Below are 14,507 nucleotides of genomic sequence, written 5' to 3'. Positions count from 1 at the left end.
GCTCTCTCTCTCTCTCTCTCTCTCTCTCTCTCTCTCTCTCTCTCTCTCTCTCTGCCTACTGCTTGCAGATCAAGATGTAAAGCTCTTTTAGTGCTCTAGCACCATGCCTGTCTACTTCTGCCAGATGCTAATGAACTAATCTTCTAAAACTGTAAGAATGCCCTTAGTTAAATGCTTTCTTTTATAAGAGTTGGTGTCTCTTCAGAGCAATAAAATAGTAGTAAGATTGACACTAATAACTTTTTGAAAATAACATTAATGCAACAACTGTATGCAACAGGTGCTATTCTTTATTTATTGAGAGTGAACATGTATCATGGTGTGTGTGGAAGTCAGGTGACAACTTGAGAGGGTAGGTTCTCTCTTTCCACTATGTGGGTTCCAGGGATCCAACTTAGGTGGTCAATCTTGGCAGCAAGAACCTTTATGTGCTGAGCCATCTTGCTAGCCCCAGGGATAGATGCTACTATAGTTTTCACTTCATGGATGAGACCATGGAAGAAATCAAGTAACTTGCTCAAGATAAATAGTAGAAGTAGAACTTATGTCCATGTGATCTGAGTTCCGGAACTGAAGCTCAATAATTCTAGCCATGGACTAATTCTACATGGTTAAAAATGTGAGAAATAAAACTAGGGACACCACCACTCATGTCTGCTTTTCTACTCAACCAAGGTAACCTTTACTCTTGTCTGCACATACTAAGACCATATGTTTAGAATTCATTTCTAAAGTTTACTATACATCTGTTCCAAGTCTACATTGAATTACTCAAACTCAGTATATATTTTTATTAACAATTTCTTGACAAATGCACCAATTTGGTGACCCATCTTTGCTATCTGAAGGGGCTCATCACTCATAAACAGTTGTATCCATGTGCAGTAATGGGCGTTCTTCTAATTGTAGCTATTTGGTAGAACCAAGTGGAAAGGTCACTTGAAAGCATGAGTTCAAGATTAGTCCAGGTAGCATATTAAGTCTCCATCTCAATTTTTTTTTCAAGAATACATTTCTTAGTCCCTCCTTCCCACCAACCAGCTTGCTCCTCAGGCTTTTCCTCACCACAGTTCTGAAACCCTCACTGTGCTCGGTCACTCCTGGAACACTGTGTTCAGTTTGGGAACTGGAAAAAACAACAAGAATAGAGAACACAGGAGGTTATCAAAACACTGAGGGATCTGAAGAGCCCTTCTGAGGACTCAGAGACTCTGTCACCAAGAAATGAGGCCATGTGGGTATTTAGGAGTGTCCTGTGAGAGAAAGAATGCATGCAGAGATGGCAGAATTGCTAGCTAGCAGGTGCCACAAAACAGTTAGGCTTCCTCCTTCCAATCCTGTAGCTGGGGATGGCAGGCACTCCAAATAGTAACTTACACTGAACAGCAGGTGTCATGGGTCTGAATCATGAGCTCCTTCCTTCCCCAGATGCTGGCTTGGTAAACCTTGGTGACATTCAGAGATGGGGAGATAGGATAGTAGGACCTGCGGGGTTGCACAATCTTCAGTAGAAAAGATATTGTCGATGTCCCTCAATTGACATTTTAAAGAAATCTATTTATTTATTTATTTATTTATTTATTTATTTATTTATTTAATGTATATGAGTACACCATTGCTTTCTTCAGATACACCAGAAGAGGGCACCAGACACCATTACAGATAGTTGTGAGCCACCATGTGGTTGCTGGGAAATTAACTCAGGACCTCTGGAAGAGCCATTTCTCCAGCCCCCTCAGCTGATATTTGATGTTGGGTTTCTATGGTAACCCAATCAATCCCCCTCCTCATAGCCATGCCCTGTGTGCACTCTGCTGCTCTCCAATCTAGGATCATTCTGTGACATGTTTTACTCATCAGAGTGTGGCAACCATGCACTGGGCCCACTCTATAATCCCTGACAGCTTCCTTCTCCATTCTGGTAAGAAGCCAGCCAGCTCTGCATAAGTCAAATCACCACAAACAAAGCAGGAAGCCTGAGATAATCACCTTGGGGGGGGGGGGAGGTGGAAACCCAGCCCACAGCAAAGTCTGAGGCCCAGACCAAGGAGGACCCAAGCTGGATGGTCCACACAGACCCCAGTTCTCCGAACTCTCTTGACTGACACTGCAGGGAGACAAGGAGCTGTCTCTACTGGGCTCATGCATGTTGTAGAACATAGATTCAGGGATGGAGTAGGTCCAGTCTTTCACTTTGGGGGTAGTTTGTCACAGAGCAATAGCACCAAGAAAGTCTCCTTGTTGTTCATTTCTCCCTTTTGTTTGATCTGTAACCCTCACCATCAGAAGTACCCAGAAAATAAATGCTAATCAGGGAGGAAAACATCATCTGAAGCCATCTGTCTTCTTTAAGGGACATTTTGACAAAAGTAGGCCCACATTCCCTTTCTTCTCTTCTCTTCTCTTCTTTTTTTTTTTTTTTTTTTGGATTTTCAAGACAGGGTTTCTTTGTGTAGCCCTGGCTGTCTTGGAACTCACTCTGTAGACCAGGCTGGCCTTGAACTCAGAAATCCGCCTGCCTCTGCCTCCCAAGGCGTGGGCCACCACTGCCTGGCCCACATTCCCTTTCTTATAAGGCTTTTCCAGGTTATCTTTATTCTCCTGTGTCCAAACTGTTCCCTTGCTCACAAGATGCCTGTGATGGCTAATCTTCATTGTCAACCGGACTGGATTAGGGACAACCTAGAAAACATGCCACTGTGTCTGTGGGAGCATTTCCATAGGGTTCGGGGGTCCCGTCCCATGGATTGAGATCCCAGACAGAACAAAAATGGGGCAAAGGTGGAAGCCAGCCAGGTATGCAAGTTTATTTCTGTTTCCTCGCTTCCATGAGGTGAGCAGTCTCCTTAGCTAACCCCATGATGTGGGCTTCATTCAGGCCCCAAGCGGACCCACCATATCTCAGAACCTTCTGAAACTTTTTTTCCGTTCAGTTGTCTCAAGTATTTTGTGCCAGCAGTGAGATGCATGACTAATACAGAAACAATGAACTTGAGTGCCACTCCAGGGGCTGTGCTTTGACCTTTATCCCTTTTTACTATCGGACACACAGCAATTGAATAAGTAAAGGAAAACAGAGCTTCAAGTTGCTGCCACACTAAGTGTTACATAGAGCTACGAGGAAAACCTGGTCCCTGCCTTCAGGCTGGAAAGGGAGGAAGTATGTGAGATGAGCCATTTTTAAAGAGAGGAAGAGAGGAAGAGAAGAAAAACGGAGCTGAGGATGTGGCGGATGTGACCAGCTCTGACAATTTGTATGAAAATTTGTGGGGCTGCAGGCAAGAGTCAGTAAACAGGAAGTGTCTCCCTGTTATTTCTTACACTTTATTAAAACAGTAAAGTGTATGTCGGAAGATAGCATGGGTTGTGACAGAGAACTTGGAATTAGTGATATAGAAGTCATGTTTGTGCTCTTTTTAGGTTCTGGGGTTTTCTGTACTGAGTGTGTATTACCTCACTCATAAATCATAAAATTAATGCAAAGATGTTTTTTCACAATGAAAAGAAGATCCCCATCTGTGGATGTGATGTTGTAGATACCTGGGATGGTCCTGTTCACCCTCAGTGCCTGCCCAGCCCCTTTTGTGACAGTTTGTTTTAACCAGTTTGTGACAAGAGTCTGTAAGTGATGCACTAGCTGATGACAGATGTCGCTTTGTTTGTGAATCTGGAGCATTTCAGTTTGGTCATTGTTGAATCTTTTCTTCCTGTGTTTGTATGTTAAATGTTCTTAGAAAACTCTTGAATCCTGAAGCCTGGTGTGGCAGCACATGCCCGTAACCTCACTACTTGGGGAAGAAAGGCAGGAGGGCCAGGAGTTTAAGGTCACCCTTGGTTACATAGTGCCTTTGAGGCAGGTCTTGTCTACAGGGGACCCAGTCAGAGGAAAAACAAAAAGCTTCAGGCACTTGGGCTCTAGATAAAGCCAACACATCTCAATTCTCTGTGGAGAGATAGTCTGAAATGCAAAGGTCATTAGTATTTGCAAGTTAAGCACAAATCCCCAAGGCAAACATTTGATATTCTCTGCAGTACATGCCATCCTATGATCTCCTTCTGCTTCCTCTAAATACCCCAAGTGGATTGTTTTTGTCTAGCTCCTGTTTTCATCCATCATTCTTCAGGGACAGAGTGGATCTGGTGGAGGTGGGAGACCGGCTCTGTCACTTGCTCACATGACTGTGGCAAAGTAAATGAAACACATCTCAATTTTCTGTTAAGCATAACCAATAATAACCCAACTCCTACAACAGCTAGACTGCAAAGAATTCACTAAGCAACACCGAGTACTTGCCATCTATCCTGGTAAGTGTAAGGGACCATCTTGTTTTGCTTTCTGCTGATATGGACCCTGAAGCAGCTCTGCACCCTCCTCTCGACAGTTCTCCAAGAAGGTGGCCATGAGCACTTTGCAAAGACGAGTTGAATTTGTTGAATGGAAAATGTTGGCACCTTGAGCATGCTACATGGTCATTTTTACAATGTATATGTATGTGTTAGGGTGTGTATGTTCACATGTATGTGGTTGCATGTATGTGTATGGGTAGGTAGAGGAGGCCAGAGGATAGTCTGTGACACCTTAGAAGCTGTCCTCCTTGTTTATTGAGATGGACTCTCTCACTCACCTAGAAATTTCTGAGAAGGCCAAGCTGGCTGTCAAGCAAGCCTCTGGGATTTGTCTTTACTGAACACGGATTTACAATCATGCATCTCTGTGCTAGACCTTTTGCTTATGTTCTGAGGATAGAGCACAAGTCCTTAGGCTTGTGTTGTCCTTACCTTAGGTCTTAACAAACATCATAGTTGTAACTGACTGAGAATAACAAGTTGTCTATTTTCACAGAGCCCTTGTTGGAGGTCTGTGAATGCTTCCAAGAGATGCAATGCCTTTCTATGCTCTGGGGCTCTCTTTAACCCAGTATTCCTAAAACTCTGTGGATAATTCTGTATTGTATCTGTGGGCAATCTCTTGTCAACAATTAACACCCCACCTTCTGTTGCAGAGTGATTTCTGCAGACATATTCCTCTCAAGCTAATGAGTTTCCTATAACAGTTTGTAAATGTTAACCGGATAATGGCTCAATGTCTCCAGAACTGTAGGCCTGAGAATTGGAATGCCATTTCCTATGTCTACACTCCTAGAGGCACATGCCTTTGCCACAGCAAAAATGGGCTGAGAGAAATCCTAAGCTTTCCAACATGACTGTCCAGGGTGGCAGCAGACAGAGCCACCTGCTGGAGAAGGGAGAAACTCGGTTCTCAAAAAAGGTGTCATTCATGCTAAAGGGTGCTGAATTTGGTGGCCAAAGGCCTGGCTCTATGTTCTTACTTAGTCACTAGCTGACTCATAGTCTTCCTCTCCCACCCCACTTCCTCTCTCCTTCCCTCTCCCCCTTGACTTGTGAGGTCAGATGTCACCTTATATTCTGAAGGCCTCTCATTCCACTTGTTAGGCTAGGCTCAACAGCCAGTATATCCTGCTACGATGTCCCTAGCCCTGGGGTTTCAGACCCATGCTACAGCCAGAACTGAGCTCAGGTCCTCCCACTTGGGCTGCAGGCATATTAACTGAGAGATCTTTCTAGCCATAGAGAGATCTGGTTATCTTTCCAGTGCCTTAGTTGTTTTTGTTTTTTTTTTCTTTGAAGCATGAGATGGAAGCCCCCCACAGCAGATTGATGCTCAGAGGAGGAAGTCTTGGTAAACTGTGTCCTTCCTTGGTAGCCACTCGTTACCAGAGTCCATTTCTCCAAGAAACCGAAAGGGAAACATGAAACACAGCCTTAGTATAGATCCCAATTCCAAAGCAACAAAATTAACAGAAAAAAGCTGGGCGAGGCAGCATATATCTTTAATTTCAGCAATGGGAGGCAGAAATGAGCCTGATCTATGGCACGAGTTCTAGGACAGCCAGAACTACATAGTGAAACTGTGTCTCCCCACCCGAAACACACACAAAGGACCTTACAAGTACACACCAGTAAACTGACGAATGGCAGATTGTTTTACACAAAGTTATTCTTCTGGTTAAGAAATACTGGCTACTACCTGGCAGGATTTGCAAGTAACTATCTACTTTGTATTTTAGTTATACTCTAAAATACTGATATCAGGCTGTTAGCATGATAGGCAGAATAGTGTTTAGAAATTGTGCAAAGCCTGCCATTCTTCCCTGGGGCAGCTCTAACACCAAGGTCAAGCTTAAAACAAAAATATGATGTATAATACCATTAGGAAAGAAGGAAATTTTTAATAAGCTTGGATTAAAGTTTGTTGGAGAGACTTTTTATTTACTGTCCCTCATAAACCCAGGAAGAATAAACCCAGGGATCTTGGATTTTTTTTTTCTGACTGGAATGAAAACCTATACAGTGTGCAGTGCAGCGGTGGATTAAATTAATCAAAACCCAGAGAGTTTATTGACAACTTAAGTGAGCAAACCCAATTTCCAAAATAAAGATCTGATACCTTACAGAAACAAACATAATCTTGTATTATACACACTTCACTTGTTCAGCTAAACTGTTGTCTTTGTGCATTGCTTCCTCCCGTGATCTTAGAGTAAACACACAGAAAAGTTTCTATTATCAAGGCTGGGATTTGCTCAGATAAGTCTGTTTCATTTTGAAAGACCTTTGTGTTTATACCTGGAGTCAATGATGTTGATTAATCCAAGAAAAGTAGCGGTTGGTCCAGCCTTTTGGGGCCTATTATTATTATTATTATTATTAAATATGATTTGGACTTGTTTATCCAAAACTTTTGTTCTGTCTGAGAAATCAAACCCTGTAACATCTGGGTTTCCTAGCATCAATGTGAGACTGCTTCCAACAGGCCGTGTGATTCATTTCTTGAACTACAATGGGAAGAAAGCTGAAGGACCATAATGGGTCACTGTTTCAAAGGTGTCTCCTCCTTGGTGGGTCACTGCTTCTAAAGAGCATCCTCCTTGTTGTGACCCGCGCCCACCTCGCCAGCAAGGAAGACACGTGGCAACACATCAGGATCCTTCCGCAGCAAAACGTTTATTCCAAAAACAAAATGGTGGAAGACGACAGGCCCGGAAAAGGCACTGTTTATATACCCTTAGAGCGGTGTGCTCACCTCTGATTGGCTGCTTACTCGGCGCCCGCCAAAACACCCTGGGATGGGCTATGACTTTGGTGCGCTTTTACCAAGGCACATGCGCGGTTTACTTGTTTACTAGGAAGAGCGCCATCTTGCAATGGCGAATTTTGCCAGCGCAAGCCGCGGCTTCCTACACCTTGTGTCTTGCGTGTCTCCAGAGCTGTGGTCTATGGCCAGTGTCTGGCTACATGCACCATGTCTGCATGTGAAGCCAGATTCTTCCACATGCAGAGCTCTAGGAATTCATGCTAATCTTTCAACAAGTATCTGTCTTTTCCATTTTCCATGGGCGGGCACAAAACTATCATTAGAAATAAACAACCAGGACCCCGGGGATATTGCTCAGGAATGGAGTATTTGCCTAGTATATGCTAGGCCTGGGTTCAGTCCCCCACACCACAGTAAAATAAGTGAGCAACAAACAAATGGATAAGCCCTGTGCTTTCTCTCTGGTTTGTTCTCCTTTCCCCTCCATTGGCTCTGCAGGTAGGAATCGACAGAGAGCAAGAAAAGTGTGAGGCCCTGTACCAGCAGCTGGAAGGGAAGGTTTGTCTATGATGGAATTCCTGCCAACATGTGATGAGGTAGTACAGTAAAGTTCTTGCCATGAAAGCATGGATTTGGGTTCCTAGTACCCATGTAAAACGTTGGTGGTGTGCACCTGCAATCCAGTGCTGGTAGGCAAGGAGAGGAAGACCACTGGGGTTGCTGGGCAGCTGGCCTGGCTGATCAGTGAGCTCCCAATTCAGGGAGAGACACTGCCTCAAACACTGAGGGAGGGGGAGTGATGGAAGAAGACGTCCAGTGCTTCTGGTCTTTAGTCTTATAGTCACACAGAATCATGTGCCGTATGCCTACACACCCTACACATCCGTACATATCCCCCTTCTCTCCCTCCCTTCCTCTCCTGCTCTCTCTCTCTCTCTCTCTCTCTCTCTCTCTCTCTCTCTCCTTCTCTCTCTCTTTCTCTCTCCCTCTCCCCCCCTCACACACACACATATACATACAGACACACACACAGACACGCACACGGGATGGGGGGAGCGAGAGTGACATTCACGTTCTGTGTGTGTGTGTGTGTGTGTGTGTGTGTGTGTGTGTGATCTAGTCAGGGCTCTTTTTTAGTCTTCTCTCTTTTCCCTCCTCCCTTCTGCTTTTTGAGATGCTTGCAACTTGGTGACTGTTAGGCCTCGGACCCAGGACAGACTGCTAACTGAGGTGCTTATTATCGAAGTGGATGCTGTCCCCCAGCCTTGCTCAGCCAGTCTTTCTCAGCTTCCCATACCTGTTATGGAGACATCCTGGTTGACATACCCTGCCCCTTACTCTAAATTCTTCAGCCCCAAGGGCTGGGCTGGGCTGCTTTCTCCAGCTTCTCTTCCTTATATAATCCAATTATTTTGCTACTGATCCTGAGGGTTCGCTGACCAGGCAGTCTAGCTGAAATGGCTAGCTCCAGGTTCATTGAGAAACCTTACCTCATAGAAGTAAAGTGAAGAATGGTAGACGGTGTCTGACGTTGACCTCCGGCATCTGTGTCTGCATGCAAGATGAACATAGCTGTACACTAACATGTAATATATACAGAAGCACATATAACCTTAGACCTGGAAACAAACAGAATGAGAAAAGAGAAAAAAGTTTTCCCAAGTCATGGGACTTTCAGCACTGAACTGGGACAGTCCTCAGGAATGGAAAGCTGCAACCAGAAAGTGCATAGGAATAGAATAGCCCCTGGAGGAAGAGGGTTGAGGAGGCTTGCATGGAAGGCCATTAGTGAAGTGAGGAAGAACCCACATTCTTCCTTCAGGCCCCAGGGCAGCAGGTGCCGCTGGATGACTAGGGTGCAGGGATTTCAGTGAGTGTTCAGGCCAGTGCTATAAGACAACATTCATCCACAGCCCCTCAGCCCTCAGCTGTATGGCATGTACAAGGCATGCATAGTCAAGAATATGGGGCCTAGCAGAGTCCCCCAGGTCTCCCCACTCACCAATGTGAGATTCCAAGTCATCTCAGCCTTGTCTCCTGAAGTCACAACTTTAGTGGGCCACCACAGCTGGGTGTAGGACACAGTGCTGTCGGGAGCAGCCCTGCTTATACACTGAAGGCCTAAAATCAGCCATTAGGCCTAAAATCAGCAATAGGCCTGACATATATGCCTGCTAGCACCAAGTCTTGGGTCTCTGTGGAAAAACACTGAAACAGATAGCTGGGAGTTATTGTAAACAGACAGCTTTGGTGGAAGGCTGCCAAGCCTAGTCATAAGGCCTTGTAGATGGGTAACCTTGGTGGATAGAACCAACTTAGATAAAGACAAGTGAATCATAGGCGGAGTCATAGTGGTCTGTCCCCTGAACCTTCACCCAGCTGGCACTCTGTTCTGGAAGATAACTGTATTCCCCCTGAACACCCACACTCCTTTGTCATCCCTTTCCCCATATCCTGCCTTTTTGTGTATAAAACCTATGTGTGGAAAAGTAAAAATTATGATCTGATCAGATTATAGACAGGTCGTCATTCCTTTTGTCTTTGCCTGCTCCCCCCCCCCTTTCAGGTGACCTACCCGGACCCTTGTTTAATATCCTGCTGTACAGGACATAGTGCCACTAGCCAGAACCCTGTCAAGGAGAGGGCTTCCCATGGGCTTCTTGGCAGCCCCAGGCTGGCTTGGTTACTTAGACACACTCAGAGGCATATTGAAAAGGGAGTATTCTTGAACATTCTGAATGAACCTTTATAAATCTGGGCTGTAAAAACTCAGTCACATTTTGATGTCCAGCTTGTGTTGAAAGCAGGCAGTAGCTCGCAGCCATTGACCCTCTCTGGAGGGTGAAAATCCACATACCCAACAACCACCACAGGTCCACAAATCCAGACTTTCTTCAGGTAAGTGTTAGGTGTCTGTTTTTTAAGGGCTCCTCAAGTGACTCTGGCTGGAGCACTTTGCTATCACACTGGAGACTCTGGGTCTCCCCCACAGCATAGCAAGACCAAACCAACAACAAAAAGAGTAGGGCATAGCAGCACACGCCTTTAATCTCAGGAGGCTGAGGCAGGAGGATCTCTCTTTTCAAGCCAGCCTAAGCCATGTAGTGAGACCCCACCCCAAAATCAGAAACCAAAAGCTCCCTAGATGCTTTAAAAACATGTTTTCAAAGGCTATCGATGAAGGCACCGTGTTAGGAGAAATAAAACATATAGGAAAAGACCAGCAATGTGTAATTGCACTTATATAAGTGGATAGGAAGAAGAGTGGAAGGGGCTAGCGATAGCTCATCATTGACAATGAGCTGAGAACTTGACTTTCAAGCTGTGGGAAGAGAGAATGTGTCTGCAAGGTCATACAGGCCTGGAAATCAGCTGTATCGGGGGTTGGAAGGGGTGCAGTGCTGATGTGCAGAAGGAAAGCAAGCGAAAGCAAAGAGCCCCTACCCTCATAGACAGCCCAAAGCCTCAGACCTGCCCAGCATACACAGCCAGACCCGCAAGCAGAACCTATGGCCTAGGTCAGGGGGATAAAATGACAGCTGTTCACTGAGTGACCAGGGGAGGGCAGCAGCGCTCCTGATGTCTACCTGTGGAGAGCCACTCTTTCATCCCCAAAAGATTTAGAATTCCCAGGCTAATTCCTGGGAATTAAATTCCTCGGAATTTTCACAAGAAAGGCTTTGTTCTGCAGGGCAGGGGCCCAGGAACAGTATGTGTATGGGAAGCGGGGGTGGGGGGTGGACGGAGGGGAATTTCCTAGCAAAAGCAGGAAGCTTCTCTCATTCATAACTCTAGCCTTTAAAGAGGTATCTGTTGGAACTTTGTTTAATATCCAAAGTGCACCTGCCTCCTTACAGAGGAGCAGCAGCCTGCCTTCCCGAGGCTCTGGCTGTTAAGTTCACTTCCCAACTGTGGAGGCACCCTGTACTCTGGGTCTTGGCTGCCCCTAAGGGAAACGTCACCCTTGTTTTCTTGGTCTGGCTAATTCCCTATCACCACTTCACACACATGTCCAGCACTTTCCGAGAGTGAGTGGTGTGTGTGTGTGTGTGTGTGTGTAAGTGTTAAATGCAAATCCCCCCACCCCGCCCTACATTCCCAGAAATAACAACTCTGTAACCCAAATATATTTACAAATACCTAGGTCATAAGCTTTGACTGTTCCCCGATAAGATCATAACTGAATATCCCATTTATTCTAAGTTCTCTCACGTGGCAGGTTACCTCTGCTCAGGTTCCAAGCATGTTCTCCTTCCTCTTTCCAGGAGCTCAATCCCGCGCCTGTCCCTGTCTCAGAAGTCTCTCTCCCTATGGGATGGCCCACCTTCTATTTCCTGCCTCAGCTACTGGACAATCAACTTTAATTGATAGGTGTTGGATCCATACAGGACACAAGAGATTTTCTCTGCAATATGTGGGTGTGGAGGTGAAGGAATGGTGTGTGAGTGTGTGTAAGTGTGCGAGTATGTATGTCTATGTGTGGTGTGTATGTGTGTGAGAGATTTCGTTCAATTATGTGAGTGTGTGTGTAATTATGTGAATATATATGTGGTCTCTGTGTGAAAGAGTGTGTGTGATGAGTATGTATGTGGTGTGTGTGTGTGTGTACATATGGTGACCAGTGGTCAGAACTGGGTATCTTATTTTTTTGACACAGGGTCTCTCACTGTGATGGTTTGTATGTGCTTAGCCCAGGGAGTGGCACTGTTAGAATGTGTGGTCCTGTTGGAGTAGGTGTGTCACTGTGGGCGTGGGCTTTAAGACCCTGATACTAGCTGCCTGGAAGTCAGTATTCTGCTAGCAGCCTTCAGATGAAGATGTAGAATTCTCAGCTCTGCCTGCACCATGCCTGTCTGGATGCTACCATGTTCCTGCCTTGATGATAATTGACTGAACCTGTAAGCCAGCCCCCATTAAATGTTGTCCTTATAAGAGTTGTCTTAGTCATGGTGTCAGTTCACAGCAGTAAAACCTTAACTAAGACACTCATAGAACCTGTACAAACAAACTCAGGGTTCCTGCTGTCTCTCCTTCCCCAGCTCTGGGATTACAGTGTCCACTGCTGCTTGTGGCTTTTCACATAGGAGCTGGGGGTCTGAATGAAGACCCTGGTTTTGTGTGTGTGTGTGTGTGTGTGTGTGTGTGTGTGTGATGAGCACTTTACTGACTGAGCAATCTCCACAGAATCTACAATTTAAAAACCTGTTATATTGACTCTAGTATGTGTGAAGATGTGATTTTGATTGCCATTTTCCTGATGTTTAATGATTTTGAAATATTTTGATATTTCTTGGTTATTTGGTCATCTATATATCTTCTTTAGAGATGTAGTTGTTCAAATTCTTTTATAGTCTTAAGTTTAAGGTATCAATTTTTTGTTATTGAATTAGGACATATATATATATATATTTTTTTTTTCTGATGCTAGACCCCTATCACACATATACATTGCATATATTTTCTCCTGTTCTCTGGGGTACTTTTTTCATTTTTATAACAATGTCTTTGAATGTGCAAATGTTTTAAATGTTGACATAATTCAATTTATATATTTTTTCATTTTATTGCTTGCATTTTTGCTGTAACAGCTGAGAGACCACTGCTAACATTAAGGTTGTAAAAACACTGGTCTTCAGCTTTTCTTCTAAGGCTTTTATCATTTTATTTCTCCTATTTTGGCCTTTGATCCATTTCAAGGTAGCTTTCTAATTAATAATGTTTATTGCCTTGTAGTGGAGGATGCTGTAGACTTAACTCATTAGAGGCTGCTTGCATGCGGAAAGATTAGCTGGACCTGGCAGTATCTGGTATTTGATTTAACAAGTCCCACTGCCAAATGGCCCTGTAGAATGGAAACTGTTTACGACCCAGGGAGGCAAATGAAGAACAAACTGCTTGCTACCCAGATTGACACAAGGTCTCAAGAAAGGCTAATTAGATTCTGCTCGGAAGACAAATTTCTTGACAACGTTCTCCAAACCAAGCCAGAAGATAAGTACTGTTCACACACAGATCCCCGCCCCCTCCTGCAGAAGCGTTGTTTACAGATCTGAAACACAGGCTTTCATAGTTTGTGTTTATGTTGAGATTTGTAAAATAGAACTTAGACAAGTGTGGGACATGAAGACATGGCTCCTGGAAGGGACAGTGAGTTCATTTTCTATTGCTGTGTGACAAACGACCACACATTTAGTTGCTTAAAAATATCACCTACAAAAAAAAAGAAAGAAAGAAAGAAAAAGAAAGAAAGAAAGAAAGAAAGAAAGAAAGAAAGAAAGAAAGGAAAAAAAATCACCCATTCTTTACGTCACTCCTCCTGTAAGTCAGGATCTCAGGCACAATGCATTTGTGTCCGTGGCCCAGAGCCTCAAGGCAGTTCATATGTGACCTGTGCTGTATTCTCATTCAGAAGCCGGGTCGGGAGAATCCAGTCCAAAAGTGGACTTGATCTTGTTTTCTTACAGTAAGTCTAGAACTTCAGGAACTGAGGCCTTCAATATGTTTAAAGCCAGATTTTTTGTGGCGATGACGATTTTATTTTGCTTAGTTCTGCCCACTCCAACGTGCTAAATGTTGCTCCCAGCTTCATGCCTTCCTGGTTGCAGTTTGGATTTAGTAGCTGTTAGCATTCTGTCCTTGCAGGAAAGAGGCGTTCAAAGTAGTCAGAGATGGCTGGGGTTGATGACTGCTCATTCTTTCTCTACCCCCTCCTTTAAAAAAAAAATCTGAGAAGGTTTCACATTTTATAGATAATAGGCTGTGCTCCCTCCCCCGCCCCCCCCATGTATTGTGTGCAGTGTTTGCCCGCATGTTTGCACTTTGCATGAGTGTGAATACATGTGTCCTCATGCACGAGGAGGCCAGAGAGCGTATGGAGTGGTTTCTTTAGTCACTCAGTACTTTATATATTAAGGCAAAGTCTCTCATTCGAAGCTAAAGCACATCAGTTATGCTAGTCTCGCCACTTAGCCAAGCATCAGGGTTACAGAGGCCGCCACACTTGCCTGGCATCGTATGTTGCTCCCAGACTATGCTTTCCCTGCCATGGTGTACTGAAATCCTCTGAAACCACGAGTCAGTTTCCTCCCTTGTGTTTTGGTCACTGTGATGTGAAAGCCACCGGTGGACATTCATATAGTAAGCTTTGATCATATCCACGCCGTCTCTCTGCTGTGCCCCCGCCTTCCCTTCCATACTCCTAATAGAATTAGCCTTCTTGGTTTGTTTTCTTTCTCACCTGCAAATTCCTCATGGCAACAGTGAAGGTGAATAGTGAATGTTCACTTTAAGAAAGCCAGATGTGATGAGGTGTGCTAGTAATCCCAGTTCAGAGGAGGGAGAGGCAGAGAGGCAGAGAGGCAGAGAGGCAGAGAGGCAGAGAGGCAGAGAG

The sequence above is a fragment of the Grammomys surdaster genome, unplaced genomic scaffold (assembly GCF_004785775.1).
Source record: "Grammomys surdaster isolate TR1022 unplaced genomic scaffold, NIH_TR_1.0 272, whole genome shotgun sequence".
Lineage (NCBI taxonomy): Eukaryota > Metazoa > Chordata > Mammalia > Rodentia > Muridae > Grammomys > Grammomys surdaster.
Note: the sequence above shows the minus strand (reverse complement) of the source record.